The 21,797-nt window shown below is 34.1% G+C and overlaps 1 pseudogene; it reads left to right on the forward strand.

Moving 5' to 3' along the window:
- Window positions 1-242: 242 nt before the first annotated feature.
- LOC107876514 lies at window positions 243-17,938 on the forward strand (annotated as a pseudogene).
- The last annotated feature ends 3,859 nt before the right edge of the window (window positions 17,939-21,797 follow it).

A 21,797-nucleotide genomic window follows, 5' to 3' on the forward strand; every position in this document is an offset into this window, starting at 1 on the left:
ATTACCTGACACAAGACTTAGAATTATTGGTTTTGGTCTTCACTTTGAAGATTTGGCACCATTAGTATGGGGTTTATGTTGAAAGCTATTCAGATCATAAGAGCTTGGAATATTTGTTTACCTAGAAGGAGTTGAACCTTAGGCAAAGGATATGGCTTGAGTTACTTAAGGACTATGATATGAGTCTTTACTATAATCCAGGTAAAGCTAATGTGGTTGCTGATGCTCTTAGTAGGTTATATATGGAAAGCTTATTTTATATTGATGAGGAGAAGCGAGAGTTGGTGAAGGATATTCATTGGTTGGCTAACCATGGGGTTTGTTTCTTGTACTCTAAGGATGGTGGTGTGATACTACAAAAAGTGATGGAGTCATCCCTTAGTGCTGCGGTGGAAGAGAAGCAAGTTTTGGACCCTAACTTGATGTGGATTAAAGGTGACGTAGGCCAGCAGAAAGTGATGGTTTTTGAGATTGATGGTGATAGTATCTTGAGATACAAAGGCAGGTTGTGTGTCCTTAATGTTGATAGGCTGCGAGAGAGGATCTTGGCTAAGGCTCATGAATCAAGGAACATTGTTCATCCTGGTTTGCTGAAGATGTACCATGATTTGAAAGAGATCTATTGGTGAAATAACATGAAGTAGGATATGGAAAATTTTGTGTCCAAGTGAATGGTTTATCAACAAGTGAAGGTATAGCACGTGAGACCTGGTGGGTTGTCTCAAGATATTGAGTTACGCAAATGGAAGTGGGAAGTGATCAATATGGATTTTATTACTAGTCTTTTCTGATCCCGCAATTAGTTTGATTCGAGTTGGTTAATCATGTATAGGATGACTAAATCTACTTATTTCTTACCTGTGAGGACTAATTACTCTATTGAGGATTATTCAAGGTTGTTCATTCAAGAAATTACCAAGTTGCATTGTGTGCCTATTTTTATTATATCCGATCGTGGTACTCAGTTCTTCTCGCACTTTTGACATTCTTTCTAGAGAGTTTTGGGGACTAAGGTCAACCTTAGCACGACTTTCCACCCTTAGATGGATGGGCAAGTGGAGAAAACTATTCTGACTTTTGAGGATATGTTAAGGTCTTGTGTGCTTGACTTTGGTGGTAGGTCGGTTGATCATTTTCCCCTCATAGATTTTGTGTATAATAATACCTATCACATAATAATTTGGATGGCTTCGTTTAAGTCTTTGTATAGTAGGAGATGTCGTTCTTCCATTAGGTGGTTAGAGGTTTGTGAGGCTGGGTTGTTCAGACCTGATTTGGTTCATAAGGCTATGAAGAAGGTGAAGGTGATTCAGGATAGGCTTAAGACTGCCTAAAGTCACCTAATGTCCTATACAGACGTGAAACAAAGGGAGTTAGAATTTGAAGTTGGCAATTGAGTGTTCTTGAAGGTATCTTCGATAAAGAGAGTGATGCGGTTTGGAAAGAAGGGGAGTCTTAGTCCCCATTATGAGTTAGAGAGTGTGTAATATGGCTTATGAGTTAGAGTTGCCTCCCTGTTTAGGTTCAGTTCTCTCAGTTTTTTATGTTCTGATGTTGAGGAAATCCATGGGTGATTGTTTCCTGTTGGTTTTATTAGAAAGTATTGGTGTTTTGGCTCCTTGTAGTATGAGGAAGTCCCGGTTGAGATCTTGGATCAGCAAGTCCATCGGTTGCAGACCAAGGATGTGGGTTCGGTGAAGGTTCTATGGAGGAACAAAAAATTTAAAGAAGCTACTTGGGAAGTTGAATAGGACATGAAGTCCAAATACCCATTCTTATTTCCCATTTTGGATACTCGTGCATAAGGTGTGTATTAATCTTACCATCTTTGTTTTCTAACTTTGTTGAAGAAATTTCTGAACATCTTTGTTTTCTGCCTTTGTTAAAGGTAAGTGTGGGTGTGTTTCTGTGTCAAAATCATGCTAATATATTCCTTGACCCATCATTTGAGGATGAATGATCCTAAGGGGGAAAATGTGACGCCCCAGGTGTTGGCCACTGCAAATTCTATGTTTTTGAGCTCACTTTCTTGACTACGACTCAAACCCTAAGAGTCGTAACATGTCATTGTGGTTCATAGGACCTCAATCGTAAGGTATCCAGTAAGGGTAACCAAAGTTACTATCTTGACTACGAGTGGCTTTTAATGAGTTGTAAAGACTCTAAACGAGTTGTATGGCCCTATTCATATCCAAACCAATGTGTGCCCCAAGTGGTTCGGTCTTGAATACGACTTGGACCCTACGAGCCGTAGCGTCCCGTGAAAAGTCATGTGTTGTGAGTCATAGGGTCACTAGAGAAGGGTCCTTCAGCTACTATCTTTACTGCGACTCATGGTGATGAGTCATAACATGTACATACGAGTCATATAGTGACTTATAGTCACTGGTGACAATTTTTCGTCTTTTAATTAAGAGAACTTTGGAGATTTCTCCTTTTCCCCAAATCATGACCCACAACTTAAAACCCCTTTGGGATGTTATTAGCACTCCAAAAAAAAATTGAGAGAACTACTGACTTTCTCTCAGATTCTCTCAAGAAAGATACTTAGGGTTTCCAAGAAGTTAATCAATTAGAGATCCCAAGGGCAAATTCTCTCCATAACTCTTAATATTCAGGCATGTTACTCTTCCCCAACTATTTCTTTGTGAAAGCATGTGTTACAATTAGTTCTTAATGTGGTTTTGGATGTTGGTTTTGGAACATATGTTGAGGGTTTTAAATGATTGTTACTTATGTTATGTTTCATGTTTACATATGCATTGTTTATGTATTTAATTGAAGTTTTAAAATCAATTTGATGCTTAGGTATGATGAATAAAATAGGGGATTGTGATTTCCCCAAATTTTGTGAATATTGACAATTAAATTGGTAATAACCCCAACCCAATTTTGTGGAAGTGGTTTTGAGTACGAGAAAAATTGCATGGAACTATTTTCAAAACAATCGCTCATTATTAAGAGGTTATTGAAATATGATGTTTTGATTTAATGGACAGAGGAAGTCGGTTTCTTGCACCTTGTATTAATGAACAAAGGGAATTGTTTTTCCAAGTTAATGGAATTGTGATGGCTTGTTGATGTTACCTTGCAAGTGTAGTTGGTATGACGATACCAATAGTGTATGCCTAAATGTGTATTATGGGTCAACGAATGGAAATGTGTAATAAGTGTTTTAATGGGGCTTAAAAGAAGATTATGTAGTTGGGCCATGAAAGTGGCGGTCCCGAGGACTAATACTGGAAATCGTGTTTGCCAGTGCGGGGGTCTAAACTTCCTAGAGTTCACTTGATTACGACCGGGTGGTTCGATTCCACCTTATTATATGATTAGGAAGTTCTAGTCCCCCATAATATATTACATGATCGGGTGCTTAAGTCACCTTAGTATATGCTTGGGAGATTCGAGTCCCCCGTGTATATATATGAGATTATTCTTCGATTCGTGCGGCTACATGCACTAGGGCCTGACCAGGGGGTTAGAGATGGGTCCTATTTAGCCATGGGTACTGATATATGATGGTTAAGCTACACAATTATAGCTAAAGTTTTAAAGTGCATGTTAAGCCTTGTTTCTTATCCCGGTATTTTATATAAGTATATACCTATGCACACATGTATGTGAACATATACATTGAGTTGAATTGGATTTTTTAATTATTATTACTTTATCCTTATCTCTGAGTTACATGCTAGTGCTCAACCCACTAACCGTCTTCAGAGGCTATATCTCCAATTGATACGGGGTCTGAAGGAAATCCTACTTTTCCTGCGCAGTGTTAGGTGGATCGGCTTGGTCGTCGATCGTTTGCGGTGAAGTGGTGAGCTTTTATTTTTCAGAAGAATTGATCATTCCATCAGTTTTCTTTCATAAAATATAATTAATTAGTTCATATTAACATCATCATTGTTATAGTCTTTGTTATTATCAGGATCGGGGGCATGTCCTGACTCAGATTATTTTCAAATTTGTAGAGGTTTTACGAATGTTATTGTTGATTGGGTATTAACGTTGACATGCTTAGATGTCTTTGAGCTTGTTACTCTTAGCATCTTGTTATATGTTTGTATTTCAGCTGCTGCTAGGAGTGTTATACCTGGTTTGGTTAGACAAAAAGGGGATGGTCTCTACTCTCTAGTCCTCGGTGGACTTGAGATACCCGTCACGGCCAGGCCTTGGTTTGGGTCATGACAACAAGTGTAATTTACATCAAATAAGGTCAAAACAATACTAAAGAGAGAACAAATATGAGGTGGATGATAGTATAAATACATGAATTTTAGCCCGGTATCATACACTCTGATTCATTCTCCTACATTAATATTAGGTTTAAAACTAGAATGCAATAGCACATATAGTCATCAAATTCTTGTTATGTTTGTACATTGTTCAACCATTTTTCACAACAAATGTCAATCTAATTCTTTTACTCAAAAGTCCTTGAATCATAATTTTTGCATATCACTATACTTATTTGATGAATAATTAATCAACCTAACCTAACCTTCGGTCATAGAAGTATTAGACAAAATCCCTTTGCTTTATATTATTATAGCAATAAATATCACCATTGTCAAATAAAAGAAGTGATTACGTAAAATAAAAATAAAAATAAGGAAAAAGGGTCAAGTTTACTCCTTTACTTCCAAAAGTTGACTAACTGTACCCTTCATCATACTCTTGGGTCATATTTTCCCCCGCCATTAGGAAATTTTCATATGTACCCCTCATTTAACGAAATGCCCCAAATTCACTTAAATAACTCAATTTTAAAAATAAAACCTATTGTCCTATTCTAACCCAACCCGACCCAAATATTATAGGGGAAATGTAAGTATTGTTGTGGAGATAGAATATTGGTAGTTGCAATCACGATCTAACACATTGGAGTTCCTTATTAGCTTCATAAACATGTCCTCAAAATCTTGGAGCTCCACCTCTTGTTTCTTTAAGCAACCTTTAAATAGAGTACTAATGTTGCATGACATACATGATTGATAATAAAGTGAAATCATACAAGAAAATGAATTTTCATTCGGACAAGAACATTTGAAAAATCTTCCTCCCAAATTAGATGGAATGCTCAAAGTGAGACTTTTGAAAACCAATTCACAACACTTCCTTCGTTAAGAATAATTGTTTTGTGTCATTTAATAGTATAATCTACTAGTAGATTAGTGAAAATATATGTCTTTGTATCTAAACTTCAGGAGAAATTTTGGCAAGAGTAGTGAGGGAGAAAGAAGTGAAACCTAGCCCTGGATGATTTGAAAACCTAGATGAGAAGCCTCTCAGATCTAAATATGTATATGAAAAAAAGAGCTCTTTTTCTCTCAGACTTAGTACAAACTACTTTAGCGTAGGGGTTAGGTTAGCAAGTTAGAATAGGGCAATGGGTTTTATTTTTAAAAATGGGTTATTTTAGTGAATTTGGGGCCCTCAATTAAATAAGGGGTACATTCAAAAACTTTCTTAATAGTATGACGAAGGATAACGTTAGAAAATTTTTAAAGTAGAAGGGTATATTTGGCTATTTTCATTAAAATAATAAACAATTAGCCAATAAAGATAGCAACATAAGACAATTTCAACAAACATACAAAGCTTCAATTTGCAAGAATAAAATAAATATAGTTTACGTCTAACAAAAATAATTCTGGTAAAAAAAAAATATTAGGCGATTTTTTCATCCGTCCTAACCTTGATGAATAGAGTTAGACTTCATTTGTTTGCACTTAATGGAGGTCTAAATCTGAATGGTTCAAACTTCAGACCATTAAGTGCATTTGTTTTTTATTAGAATTTTATCTCTTAATTGGTCTGAATAGGTCTTAATTATTCAGGAACCATGTCTTAATATCATTAAGAGGTATTCTTGTGTTGAATAATATTCACCACTACTCTATCCACAATCACCAGTCACCACCAGTGCCACCTTTGTCACCACTACCATTGTCAACCACCACCCACCATCACCAACCACCACCATCAACTGCCACCACCAATCATTTTTAGTATCACAATCACCATTGACAATCAATATTGCTCCCAACCACTATTGTCAGCCACTATAAATCTACCACCCCCATTATTCTAACTATATCCACCGCTATCGCTATCGCTACTCCAACACTAATGCCAATTCTAACTCTAACACCATCATCAACCACTACCAACCAATTCCTGCTACCAAACAACTCATCTATCACAACTAGTACCACTGCTAACTATCACTAATATATCATTAACCTCCACACATTCTTTGACACCACCATCATTACCACCTCTATGGCCACCTCTACGACCACTTCAACTACTACCATTAGTACAATTTATCTCTATAAAACTATCCACACTATTATAGCTAATAAAGTCTCCAACTACCACAAACATATCTTCAAACATCATACATTCATTTTTCAGTCATTACAATCAATACCTCCAAAAACTACTATCAACCAATTTCACATCACAATCACCACCACTGCTATCAGTCGCTACCATCATAACAGTCACTACAATACTAACCATCTCTACCATCACAATTATCACCACTAACATTACTAGTCACTAACATCAATCGTTAGCACTACCACCACTAGTACAAACCATCTCACTATGACTAGCAAACATAAATATTTTTTCAATCAAATAATAATTTTATTGTATTAATTTAAATGTTTTCTTAATATATAATTAATTTTTATATAAATTATATGTTTTTATTATATATACAAATGAATAATTTTTTCACATTCAGATGTTGAAAAACAGCTAGTCTTAAATATTCAGATTTCAGATCTAGAGACAACATCTTAATCATTCAGATCTGCATTTAGATTTAGATGTCTAAGTCATAATAAAAAGAATTACAACCTTACTTATTTCTGGTAGGTGACATGTATCTCGTAGAATTAATGGAGATGCACAAACTAGTTCGGACAGCAGATCCCCCCCCCCCCAAAACTACATAAATGATCCTTATAATAAGTGACTTTATTTTTTGTCTCTCATAAGACTGGTCTTATAAAACTAGTGTCATTTTGTATATAGCACAATTACCTATTTGCCCCTCAATATCTCAAATATTTCTAATCAACCCTATATTGATTTATCTTTCTACTTATTTTTCTCTTTTATATTTTACTTTAATTTTTATCTTTTTTTTTCCTCTCTCTCTTTTAGCGTTTTTGTTCAATCCTTATTTTTTTTCTCTTTTCTCCACTCAACTTCTATTTTTTTTAAAATATCTTTTTTTATATTACTTTGATTTTATTTTTTTCTTCTCACTTTTTTGTTTTTTTCAACCCTTACTTTTTTTCTCCTCTCAACTCTTATTTTTAGAAAAAAAATTCCTTTTTATTTTTTTCTTTCTTTTCTTTTTTTAATTTTGTTCAATCTTTATTTTGGTTTTGTCTTTTTTTTAAGTTTTTTCTCAACCTTTATTTTTTTCGTTTCTTCCCTCAGCTTCTATATATTTTTCTTTTTCTTTTTTATTTTCTTTGATTTTATTTTTTCTTTTTTAATATTTTCTTTTTTTTTCACAATTTATATTGTTTTTTTCTTTGATTTGATTTCTTCCAATCAAGTTACGCACCATGAGCAAGAGTTGACACTATTGCATTGTAGAGACAGGACTTATGACTTTCAAATAAGATGTTACCTTTCATGGGAAAGAGTTTGACACTATCACATTGTGTTTTGATTTATGAGATATTCTATAACTATTACCTTAGAGGCAAGACTTAACTCAAGGACTCTCAAACAACAAATTATGCTTCACAGGTAATAGTTAATGCTACCACATTATGTTTTCATTTATGAGATATTCTGCAACTCTGTACTTAGAGGCAAAGCGTGGCTCAAGGACTTTCAAAGAACAAATTATGCCCCACGAGCAAAAGTTGACAATACCACATCATGTCTTCATTTATGAGATGTTCTACAACTCTGGCCTTAGAGGCAAGACTTAGCTCAAGAACTTTCAAACAACAAATTATTCCCCACGGGAAAGAATTGTCACTAGCACGTCATGTCTTCATTTATGCGATGCTCTACAACTCTTGCCTTAGGGGCATAAATTATCCCATGAATTTTCAAACAAGTTATGTACATTGGGCAAGATTCAACACTAACATATTGTATTTTTTTACATATGAAATGATCTATAAATCTTATCTTAGAGGTACAACTAAACTCAAGGACCAGCAAACAACAAATTTTTTTCATGGGTAAGAGTTGACATTACCATATTGTGTATTAACTTATGCGATGCTTTATAATTCTTCCTTTACAGTCATGACTTAGACCAAGGGCTTTCAAGCAACAAGTTCTGCCCTATGGGTAAGAGTTGAAATTAACCACATTGTGTTTTGATTTATGAGATATTATATACCTCTTGCCTTACAGGCAAAAATTAACTAAAGGACTTTCAAACAACAAGTTACGCCTCATGAGTAAGAGTTGACACTAGCACGTTATGTTTTGATTTATAAGATGTTCTATAACTCCTGCCTTAGAGAAAAGACTTAACCCAAGAACTTTTACACAATAAGTTATGCTTCATAGGCAAGATTTGACACTATCACATTGTGTCTTAATTTTGAGATGTTTTATAAATGAAGACTTTCAAACAACAAGTTATGTCATATCACTATGAGTTGACACTATCATGTCATGTCGATTTATGAGATGTTCTCTAACTCTTGTCTTAATGACATGAATTATTCCAAGTACTTTCATGTGTGGTCCATCCTTGGGTGCATCAATATTTCATCGTGTTGCACCCTTGCATTTATTAGTGGGAAAAGTTAATGAAAAATGAAGGGAACATTTCACAGAGTTATATATAATTTGAATCTATTCCTCCCTCTATCAACTTTCTATTGAAACACCCAATTTACTCTATAATCTCTTTTTTGGTGAGTTCGAAGAAAGAATACCCTAAAAAGGGGAAAATATTTGGAAGTAGTCAATTGGACTCATTTTCTGGTGGAGTTTTTATATCTTCTCAAGGCGCTGATCCTTCATGCACTTCTGCTAAGGTCAAAACCCTATCATATTTTTCTTTTCTCTATTTTTCTGGAACATCATAATTTTAAGTTTTAATTTTTATTTGTTGATTTTGCAGAGTCGGGATAGCCCACCTCTACTTCTACTAATAGTTAAACAGATAAGCCAAGCAGTTCAATCAAGTGATGAGAAATCTAACTTTGTTATTGATGGTGTCGATGTCAACAATGTAAAAATCTTTTATAATTATTATTATTTTTCTCTATCAAGTCAAATGAATTTGTCAGTATTTTTGTTTGGTTATGAGTACCTTTGACAAAATTTGGTATTTAATGAACTGTAGATCTAATGGTTAAGTGTTTCAATAATGATGTGTAAATATGTAAATTTATTACTTCTACTAGAAAAAAGATATTTTTGGGTTTATGTCTGAATTTGCAGGAAAACATAACCCAATTCTTGGTTTAGGTGGCATATAAAAAATCTGAGAGAGTCACAGATGTGGCATTTACAATTGATGATGGAACTGGTCGCACTGAATGTATTAGATGGTAAAGTTTTTTGACATTACTTTTCTCAATATATATTTATATTCAAGTTGATTATTATATTCATTACCTTTATATAAAGATGGATAAAAATACATATTGGGTTTTGCATGGTGTTATGGGGTACACATTGCTCACATTAAGGGAATCTATTGCTGCAAGAGCACATGGACTTCTTGTAGTTCCCAAAGAACTAAAACATTTTCAATTCTGATACAGGGATGTACTGTATAACTAATAATTTTTTTCCTATCAATTAGTTTAAATGGTTTTACCCTATATTACCCAAACTCTACAGAAGTGTTGGTTTGCCTATGTTGGATCCTCCATTAATACACTACTTTTTGTGGATCCAACATGCACATATCGAAATTATTGAAGAGTCCAAGCAACACAGATTTTACCCGAATTACCTCTTTCATCACATACAAATAAAGGGAGCTCAATTACATACAATGAGATTAAGATAAATTTATATAATATTATTTTGTAAATTAAATACAACAAGATTCACCAAATTGACCAAAAGTAGGGAGCTCAATGCACTACTTCAAGTTTGGCATCATCTACCTTGATTGATTTAGGTGTAATTTCCTACTGTTTTAAGTTGGTTTATGGATCTAGGCACCACTTCTAGTAGTTAAAATTTACTGAAGACATGAACCTAGATAGGAAGGTATGGAGGGACCGGATTAGGGTAGATTGCTAGTGCGTGGGGGTGAGTTATAGCCAGTAGATAGGAGTAGGTGTAGTCTTGCTAGTAGTTGTAGGGTTTGGCACATAGGTTGGACTTTCTAGTTAGGAAGGTTTGGGTGAGGTGTGTGGGTTTTGTTTGATAGTGTATAGTACTATTTTGTGGGTGTCTTATTTTTGTTATTTCATCTCGTTTCATGTTTTATTATGACTTTGTTTACTATCTTTTTGTCTTGAGCTGGAAGTCTATCGAAAATAACCTCTCTACTTCTTTGGAGGTAGTGGTGTGAACTGCGTAAATTTCACCCTTCCTAGACCCCACTATATGGGAATACACTGGGTATGTTGTTGTTGTTGTTATTTTCCTCAGCCTAAACTACTATTTTTGAAGAAGCATAGATGTTCCTTTGTATAGTGATCCTGTCCCACTAATTTGCACCTCTCATTCACTATACATTAAAGTTGTGTTGTTTTATTCCTTTTGCAGGGTGAATGATGCCGTGGATTCCAAGGAAGTGAAGTATAGTAAGTCCCATCTTTTCCAACCATTGGGAGCTAATGATGTGTTTTCTCTTTAGCTTTGTAAATCCATATTTTAAAAGCAGGGATGGAATGAATGTTCGAGTTCATGGACACTTGAAAGGTTTTCAGGGTAAAATACAACTTGTGGTCTTTGCTATTAGGTTTGTAAAATGTAAACTTTTATTTTTGTTCTATTTTAATAAATGTTCTATATTATATGATTTTAAATAGTATATGACCAAATTTGTCTTATTTGTCGTTTCCATTATGTAGCAGCTCTTCTTTTAAAGTATAATATCTTTTTCTTGTCAATAGTTAGTCAAAATTTTGAACTCATAATGTCTTCAATGCTTTTTTGCTGGAATATTAACACCTTTGATTTTTCTTCAATGAGTCAGGGAAAAGCTAGTTCATAATCTTGTGCTAGTCATCTTCCACTTGTTAGTTTTGATGGCAATGATGATCTCTTTGTTCAGTTATTTGTGTTCTCTTTAGAGGGAAACAACCTTTCCCTTTTTCATTTAGAGATGTTAGTACTACTTGATTTCAACATAAATAGCCAAAGGCAAAGTCCTTCAAGTACAAGGTATTCACTGAGAATCATAAAGGTTTACACTGTTTTTTAGTCAGTTAAACTTTATGATGTTTATCAAACTTTGGTATGATTAGTCATTTCAAGTGTATTATCTATTTTTTAGACTTTTTTCTTGAACTTTTTATGACCCATAATTTATAATTAGACCACTTTTTTTTGTAAGCTGTGTTGAAGTTTGTGTTCCTGACCTTTTCTTTTTCTATAGATGGTAGAATGTTAGAAGCCAAAAAAATTTGTTACTACATGCTGGGACATGATTTACAATTTAATCAGGACAGCTTAGTGCTTATTTAAGTAAACAATTCTTTTTAGACCTGTGTACTCGTTCTTAACAATGTCCACGGAGTGTCTATCCAGATGATGTGAGTTTTTCGGACACTGATTTCCAAATTCATCAATCTATCTCTTTTAGGATGTCTTAAGTGATATTGGGTGCTGAATGTGTCATCAGGTGGTTTCTGGTTGAACTATGCTACATGTTTTATAAGTCCACAGATTAACCATAATCTTTTTTTTTGTTTGGTTGATTACTTGTAATTTGGGAGTTTTATGTTATCTATCCATTATGAGCCTTAATATTTATTAGATTGAACACTAGAGTCACTTTTTGATAGAGGTCTCCCCCTCTCTCCTCTATGATGGTTCCCCAGTTTTCACATGGCCTCCCTCAGTTTTTAAAATAGGCATAGCACCTCCTGACCTTTCTAACAAGATTTTGTTTTTGCTGCATTTGGAAATGTGAAAAAGAGTTGGTTTCTTTCGTTTAATATTTCTCCAACATATGATTATAAGTGTGAACAAAATTTGTATCGTTTTTCTAGTCCTTAGCAAAAGGTTTCTCACAACACCATAGCCAAAAAGAACTTAATGTCATTTTAAATAGTGATTCTTATATAAGACTATCAGTATACACTGTTCTTTGGTCTTTCATTATGTTTCATACCTATAAATGATTATAATGAGGTTGCTACCCACTTTCTTGAATGTATCTATGTCCATTATTGCTATAGGAAGCCACAGGTATACACTTCTATCTTCTAATAACAATGAGAGTTTGATATACATCATCCTTTTATTGTTCTCTATAACCCCACTTGTAGAATAATTTCTACACTTTTCTCCATATGAGATTTAGAGTGGTCACTCGGTTTCTACTCCCAGCCAAACTGATGTACCAGCAGTATTTAGTGCCTCTTCAAGTGGACACAATTCCAATCAATTAAGTATTAACCATACAGTAAATGATTATTTTAGATTGCTATTCTACTATTCATTAATCTGCGTCATCCATTATATCTTTAAGTTCTCTGGAAATTTAAGCATTGATGGACTCAAGGTCATAGAAAAGAATGTGATAGATTATTTATAACAACCTTCATCACTGTAAGTTGTTTAATATGCTATTATTCATAACACCTAATTCATGTTGTTTATAGCTTCTCATTGATTGATAAACTATTCCAGAATAGAAAATGTTATCGATCGCAAGAGGTATGCTTTCCTAATGATAGTCTAGTTTTCTAGAGTTCAAACTAACTTTATTTAACTTGGAATTTATATTTGGTTTTCTCTCCATCTCAACTTGATTGGTGCCCTATTCATTTTAAATTAAGATTCTTTTAAAATGAAGATTTTCTCAACATTTAAAATCTATGATTTGTGATTTTAGTTGTATGTACTTTGTTGTTTTGCTCATTTGGTTCTTCAAAAGCATACAAGAGAAATATCAAAAAGTAAGTTTAATCAAGTTTGGCTTTTCAAAAAAGAGAAGGAACTTCAAGTTGAAGAGAATTATCAAAAAGTAGGTTTAAACCAGAAGGAACTTATAATTGAAGAGAAGGGAGTAACCTAATTGGGTCACACTTATTTTTTAGGGTGAAACAGTAACTAATTGACTTTTCAGACATTCCAAGTAAATTATATAGCTGTAAGAATATAGGGTTTACCTTAGTTTGAGTAACTTCTCAATGATGATAAGTCCACAAATCCTCTCTATCAGACAGTGTTGAGTACTATGTAGTTTTGATGATTGACAAACTAAAACATGAATGAAACATGTTACTTGAGTTAGTCCATGCATAGGAAAGCAGATTTTTAGTTTCACTGATAGATGCAGACAAGATTGCTTAAAGACAAGAAAGAATAAGCAAGCCTAATTCTGATATACTCAAGCTATTGATCATGTGGGGAATATAACAAGTTGAATTTGATTCAAACACTTAATGATAAGGGAAAGCAATTTGAGTTGAAAAAGGCATCCTATGTGAAGAAGGAGTTTCACTTCTGAGTATATCTTAAAGAGTCCTATGTGTGGGAGGAGAAAGATTTTGATAAATAAACATGTGCTGGTTCAAAAGAGTTGGAGTTTTACTACAACACTAAGGAAACAAGAGTTGGAATTAAAGAAAGAGTCTCACATGAAGTACAACTCTATACAATGAGAGTTCTAATTAAAGGAGGAGTTTCAAATAAGGAATTACTCTTTGAAGAGCTCTGCTTAAATAGAAGATACATCAGTTAGAATAATTTACGCACTTACAAAGCAGAAAAGCATAATCGACAGATTGACTTCACGAAGTGCTACTCAATTACTGAAGAAATACATTGAAGACCTAGTCCTAAGTATAGAATCCAGCTAAGAGTTTTAGCTTTGATTTTTAGAGTTGTCATTGTGTTTGAGCTATTGATGTAATATTAGTTTCAGTGTATTATAAACTGAATAAGGAGATAGTCTTTGAGTTGTGGAAAAATTAGAGAATTTAGGAACACACACCTTGGGAGGTGTGTGTGTAGTTAGGAATTAGAGTTTAAAATTCCTAGTTGTTGAGTCAAAGGAATTAGAGTTTATAATTCCTATTTGTTGGTTATAAGAGTTTTGTAATCAGTCGTTGTTGAGGCTCAGAGATATTTAGAGAAGTTAGGGTTAAATCCTGTAGAGGTTCAGGTCATGGTTTTTTACACCTTTTGAGTCGAGTGTTTTCCATGTAAAAATCATTGTGTTCTTTACTTTCTGTTTTACTGATTCCTTAGAACACATCAGTGGAACACGTCAGGCAACCTGTTCCATCAATAAGCAATAATTAGGCAAAAATAAGATAATCAGTAGGGCACAAATTCTTAACAAGTTGTATTAGAGAGAGGTTGTCTTAAAATGGGCTAGCACCTAAGACAAAGATCAATATGATGAAGTTCGCACCACCTCTGGTCACAGTGAAGGCCAATCCACTATTAGACCTCCACTCTTTGATTGTTACACTTCATTTGGCGGAAAGCTAGGATGGAAACATTCATTCAAGGGGAAAACTATGAGTTTTGGGATAGGATCACCGATGATCCTACTATTCCAATGAAGTTAGAAGATGGGAAACATGTCAAGAAAGTAAGAAGTGAATTTCACTCCTGATGACTTATTGGCATTAAAGAAAAATGCTAAGGCCAAAAACATTTTGGTCTGTGGATTAGGACCTGCTGAATATAACAGGGTATCAACATGCACCACTGCAAAGCAAATTTGGGATGATCTAGTAAATGATTATGAAGGCACATCTCAAGTAAGAAAATTTAGAATTTCTCTTCTTTTCACTAAGTATGAGGCATTTAAGATGAAGGAGAATGAAACCTTGTATGAGATGATGAAAAGGCTTACTGCCTTAACAAATGAGTTGTCCTCCTTAGGAAAGGCTATATCTAAAGAAGATCAAGTTTATAAGGTACTGAGGGTATTACCAAAATCAAAGTGGAGTGTTAAGGTGTCTGCAATTAGGGAAGCAAATAAGGATCTTGTAGGCATAACCCTGGATGAATTAGTAGGGAATTTAAGAACTTATGAAATGGAAATTGATGGAACTAAAGTGCTAGAATCCCCAAAGGATACCTTAGCTCTAAAGGCATCTTACAGTGATGAAGAAATTGAACTTGATAAAGAACAAGTTGCCTTTATAGCTAAGAACTTCAGCAATTTTTTCAGAAAGAAGAAGGGAACAGGTAGCAAGAAATGGTCAAATGACAATCTAAATGGATGCTATAAGTGTGGTAAGAATGATAATCATAGGATTATCCTATCTGGAAAATAGAATTGAGAAAGGAAAGGGATAAAAAGGAATTGCAAATAGAAGAGGGAAGAATATGCACTGGCAGCATCTTGGGGATTTGACTCAGATAATGAAGAAGTTGATGAAGCAACACTCATGGCTCTTGGAGGAAGAAGATAATGCTTCTGAGGTAAGTATCCTTGAACTTAAAGAATACTTGCATTTGTTTTCTAAAACAAAACTTATTTCCTTGATGAGTGCACTAATTGATGAATTTCAAGAATCAACTTCTGATAGGGATGATTTGTTCAACAGTCTTGCAAGAATCAAATTTGATTTTATTGATTTAGAAGCTTGCAAGAACAATGTTGAACAGGAAAACTGCTCTCTCAAGAAATAGGTTGAGTAACTTGATTTTTCAAATAATGATCTTAAGTCTGAAGTTCTAAAATTGACACACTCTAAAAAAGGAAAAAACACCAAGAGTAAAGAACAAGAAAAAGTTGAACTTGAATTAGTTAAGTACAAAGAAGAGTGCAATAATGCAACAAAAATGGTGAATAAACTGAGTCAAGAAGTCTCTAAACTAAAACTTGACCTTGAAAGAGCAAACAGGTGGAAAATTCCTTAAGAATTGTTCATAAGTTGAGTGACAAATATCATAGTGAAAAAGCTGGTTTGGGTTTTCATAAAAGTTTTGATGTTTATCAAGACTTAAGCTATATCTGCGAAAATATTGCACATTCAACCCATGAATGTCCAGTTGCTGCCAAAAGCAGATCCAACAGTCTAAATCTAGCAAATAAACTATCTCAGACCAAGAAAAGGATCACTAAACCTGGTTAGAGAAACTGGTCATGTAACCTGTTGCCTGCATAGGCTAGAAGAAATCTGATTCATCCATATACTTATAAAAAGGGACCCAAGCTTGTCTGGGTGCCAAAAGTTAACCCCTAATTTGTTTTGCAGGTGAGAGTGAAAGGAGGAAAGAAAATATTGTGCATAAATAAACCTTGCTCAATGCCTAAGACTAGAAGAAAATAAAGTTTATTTCACTCACCATATTTAAAGAGGGAATGGATCATTTGAAAGATGACCAAATTTGTAGTACTCGTATAAGGAGGAAGAAAGGGAAATTTTTAAAATAAATGAAAAAAAAGGATGACATTGAAATTGATGAGCATACACAAGAATATGTTGTACTACCTGGGCCAACTGTTGTACAAACTTAGGGCATATTGACAGGGGGAACAACAAATAAAGAAATGAATGCATCAATAAAATCGACACAAGTTGCTGGTAATTTTGTTGGTAGTTTATAAGAATTGGTGTTGTCAAATGGATCTGGAGATATCCCATGGAAATCAATGGCTTGAGACTATGGTATCCAAAGGAAAGCAATTTCACTCTTGAGGGCTATAAAAATGCTGACTATGTAAGCACCAAAGGCACTAAGTAGAGAGCATTTTTAAAGGAATAGGTTAGACTTGGGGATGATTAAAATTGCATGAAGTCCCCTCAATGATTGACTAGAATAATGAGTTTTTTCTTAATCTTATTAGCTAAAAAGTTATTCTATTCAGTCTTGCACATTTAGTTGTGTGTCCCAATTCGAGATTTTTAACTTTTCTAACCTAATTTTATATTAAATTGTGCAGAAAAATAGGTACAAGCAAGCAATTGTGACCACAAAGTTCTTCTTAGCAGGTATGTTCTTCACTGACATAAGTATAGGCTGTGTAAGTTGAAACAGTTGAGCACACCTATTTAATTTCTCACACTTCATTTTCTCCTTGTCTTATAAAGCTGATGAATTATTGACCAAACTTTCTTTGATTCTCTCCAAATGGTTGTGCACAAATTTGTTAATCCTACACTAGAAATTCCTTCTTCTCTCTCAACAAAAATACCAGTTGTGTACCATGGATTAGCCAAGCCTTATTATCAATCACATGTAGCATAAGTTTTCTAAGAAATAAAAAGGGATATAATCTCCCTTTTAGTTCCGAATTGGTTTTTTTTTTTTTTGGATTTCTCAGTCCTAGTTCTGGTTGTCTTAGAAAACAACAATAAATGTTTTTGCACAGATGAATCATGTTGCTCTACAAGTTTCAATAAGGAGGGCTAACACAAAAAAATTGAAAAAAATGATTTGGCTGAAAAAAAAATACCTAACCTTGAAGCTGCACAAGACAGTCATGAAGTAGAATAAGTGGTCCACCGTTGATATCACCTGTTCCTCCTTTCTCTACATTATTTATATCCTTAGCCATGTCCCACTTTTATACCATATTTTTTTATTAATGTTCTATGGTTTTTCTTTGTTCAGTACTAGCTTAGGTTAATGTGGAACAGGCTCTATTAGTTAAATGGAATGGTTATGTTTGCTAAATTCACTCATTTTTGTTCTTATTAGTACATTACTATGTTGGCTAGAGTCTTTGTCTAATTGTTTTGGTAATAGCCCCAGTGTCCATGGATAGCAAACAAATCACTTTGGCTAGTATATTATTGCATTGAAATGGTTTTTGGATGATTCCAAAAGGGGGAAGATAATAGGGTTGTGCAATGTTTATAACCCATTGACTAACTTGTTTTATTCTAGTGTTTTATACTTTAGTGCCTACAGGTAAAGATGGTTGAATGCATAAGACAAGAGGTTTGTCATCATAAAAATGGGGGAATTTGTTGGGTACTATATAGTTTTGATGATTGACAAACTGACAAATGAATGAAACATGTTACTTGAGTTGGTCCACACATAGGAAAGCATATTTCCAGTTTCACTAATAGATGCAGACAAGATTGCTTAAAGACAAGAACGAATAAGCAAGCCTAATTATAATATACTCAAGCTACTGATCAAGTGGGGAATATAACAAGTTGAATTTGATTCAAACACTTAACGATAAGGGAAAACAATTTGAGTTGAAAAAGGCATCCTATATGAAGAAGGAGTTTCACTTCTGAGTATATCTTGAAGATTCCTATGTGTGGGAGGAGAAAGATTCTGATAAATAAACATGTGCTGATTTAAAAAAGTTGGAGTTTTACTACAACACTAAGGAAACAAGAGTTGGAATTAAAGAAAGAGTCTCACATGAAGTACAACTCTATACAATGAGAGTTCTAATTAAAGGAGGAGTTTAAAATAAGGAATTACTCTTTGAAGAGCTCTGCTTAAATAGAAGATACATCAGTTAGAATAATTTACGCACTTACAAAGCAGAAAAGCATAATCGACAGATTGACTTCACGAAGTGCTACTCAATTACTGAAGAAATACATTGAAGACCTAGTCCTAAGTATAGAATCCAGCTAAGAGTTTTAGCTTTGATTTTTAGAGTTGTCATTGTGTTTGAGCTATTGATGTAATATTAGTTTCAGTGTGTTATAAACTGAATTAGGAGATAGTCTTCGAGTTGGGGAAAATTCAGAGACTTAGGGCACACATACCTTTGGAGGTGTGTGTAGTTAGGAATTAGAGTTTATAATTACTAGTTGTTGAGTCAAAGGAATTACAGTTTATAATTCCTACTTGTTGAGTTATAGAGATTAGAGTTTATAATTCCTATTTGTTGGTTACGAGAGTTTTGTAATCATTCATTGTTGAGGCTCAGAGTTATTCAGTGAAGTTGGGGTTAAATCCTATAAAGGTGCAGGTCGTGGTTTTTTAGACCTTTTGAGTTGGGTGTTTTTCATGTAAAAATAATTGTGTTCTTTAGTTTTTGTTTTACTGCTTCCTTGGAACACGTCAGTGGAGCACGACAGGCAACCCGTTCCATCGATAAGCAATAGTTAGGCAAAAAAAATATAATCAGTAGGGTACGAATTCTTAATAGACAGTGAAAACAACATGATTCATCTATGTTTATTTTTTAATGAAGACGGAATGCTCTGACAGTATTCTGATAAACTTCCTGTGATAATTATATTTTTGTTGAAGCAATTAAGTCTGGAAGAACGGAAAATGAAAAATGAGGTCAGCAGCTTTCATACTACCCCTATGGTGTGACCTATGTGTTTGAACTTCTGGAAGTTACCGACTTAACATGCTGAATGCATTTGATTTGATATTACTAGCCGCTTCTTTATACCAAATAATTTCTAAAAAAGAGAAGTACATTTGGTTACACCTAATGTTTCCCCCAAACTATCATTTGGAAAATGTTTTATGACGAAAACCATTATTGGAATAATTTTACTGCTTAATTGGTCATGCATATAAGTAGCATTTAGTATTTAAGGTTGAAAGAAATTGTGTTTCGATATGGATATAAAAATAAAAGCAATGTTATCTATTTGTAGGAGTAGATAGTACTGATTAATGGAGGTTATCACAATAGTTAAGCCCTTGAGAGAGAAACACATTGAAATATGGCTAATGTTACATCAAACTAGCAAAAGGAGCAGGATTTCCATGCTTTACTTGGAAATCTAGATTGATAACATTTCCTAGAGTTATAACATAACTGTCTTGTACCAGTTTTTCCTTTGGTAGAATGCATAGTTGGCTTCCGAGCAATGGTGCAGTCAGCTGCTTCTTCATACCATGCTATAAAATTATAAAGGAACCTTTTGAAGATGCTGCATTAATTTATGTTTGAGTTGATCATGTTCCCCAACTCTAGATTGCAAAAACTAACAATCTTTCCATGTTCAGTGCGCAGGAGAAAGGATACACCGAAATAAAATTGCTCAACAACTAAAGGTTTTTCTTTAGAAAATCATGTATATCTCTTTATCTATCACACAAAAAGATAGAGGACAACAAATTTGTTCCTTATTTTCATTGCATGCATCATTGTAACAGTTATGTACTTCATAAGCTTAATCATTTTTTAATCTTGATAGGGATACAGTAGCATTTCTTAAATGGGAAGGGCTGGTTTACTCTACCATCGATGAATGTCACTATAAGTCAACAAGTGCTTAAAGGTTTGCTTACATACTCATGGAATCAGAGGAAAAATCATAGTTAGCTTGGCCTCGTCAAATATATCAAGTTTTAGAACTGATTTCTGTCATGACAGTCTAGCTTTAAATTGGAATATTTATGGATAAACCTCCTGTCAGAAGTATTTATTTTTAATGTGTCAAGAGTTGTGGATCTGTCACTTATCCATGCATAGAGATAACTAGGTCTTTTGTCTTGCAAATTTCTCTACAACGGAGTGGTGCTTTTGGCAGACCGAAGTAGTGGAGTAACCCAATTGGTCGAACAAACATAGTGTCTATTTTATCAAAAGCATTGGTCAACTATCCTACATCCACAGAAACCTTCTTTCCTAAAGACAAAAGGCTACCAAATATACAGTGGCAGGAAAACAGAAAATGGGGAGCAGATTACAAGAACGGGAAAGTTCATATAACAAATTAATTTAGCTACTAAAATTTGCCTCACATTCTTAAAGTTGACTTCAACTTTTGTTTTAATAATTTATTAGTACTTATTAAATGGACCAATCTTAGCTACATTTGGATACGTGGAAAAGAGCCTAATATACAAATGGTTTTTAACATACCCTTCACTTGTTGGCTTCCATCCACCTGTATTTTTTAGTTTCCCAATGTATCCCGACAGCCGGCAGCCGTGAGACTAATCCTCCTCTCCTACTGTTAGCACACTAAGCAGTAAAGAACTGGTCACAGAGTTTTTTCTATTCACCAGAGGTAGGGATCAAACCCCCAACCTCTTGCTTAAGGGTTGAGGTGCTGAACCACCACACCAAGCCTTGAGGTTTCCATCCACCTATTTGACTCTATTTTACCATTTCCCTTAACATTGTTTTTTTAAATTAGCATTTTCATTTAGTGTGCTAATTTCTTATTGGTTGAGATTTAGTTAATTAAAAATTTAATAATCTTTAAATCAAATTTGGATCCCACTTTAACTTGACTCAACGACCCATCCTAAGCCAGCTGTCCTTCTATGGTTGAAGCACTGGTACTAGAGCCACCGGATGCAACCTGAGGTCCTCTTTCGACTACTCTACTTCCAGTAGTTTTTGCTGCTTTTTCTACCTAGGAAAGAGGAGTTCATTTTCTGGACAAGCAGCATCATTAACTTCCTTCACCTTTACAAATTTTGATGTCAATTACAAATATTTTTATGAGGATTTCCCCATTTCCATTTAAGCTTTCATTAACTATATTCTTTTATTTTTTGTTACTTCGTATGTTCTGTTCTTATTTTTTTGAAAAAAAATCAACTTTTTGTATTTTGTGCTTTTGGGTATTGTTAGAAATGGTGAGATGATTTTCATTTTGGATTATTTTCAGAATATGTTCACATAATCAATCTTTACCTCACTTTTATTGTATTTGTCATTGGAAATCTTGAATCTGACGAGATTTTAATTTAATCCCCCTTAGATTTCACTACTGAAATACAAA

The sequence above is a fragment of the Capsicum annuum genome, chromosome 7, assembly GCF_002878395.1.
Source record: "Capsicum annuum cultivar UCD-10X-F1 chromosome 7, UCD10Xv1.1, whole genome shotgun sequence".
NCBI lineage: Eukaryota > Viridiplantae > Streptophyta > Magnoliopsida > Solanales > Solanaceae > Capsicum > Capsicum annuum.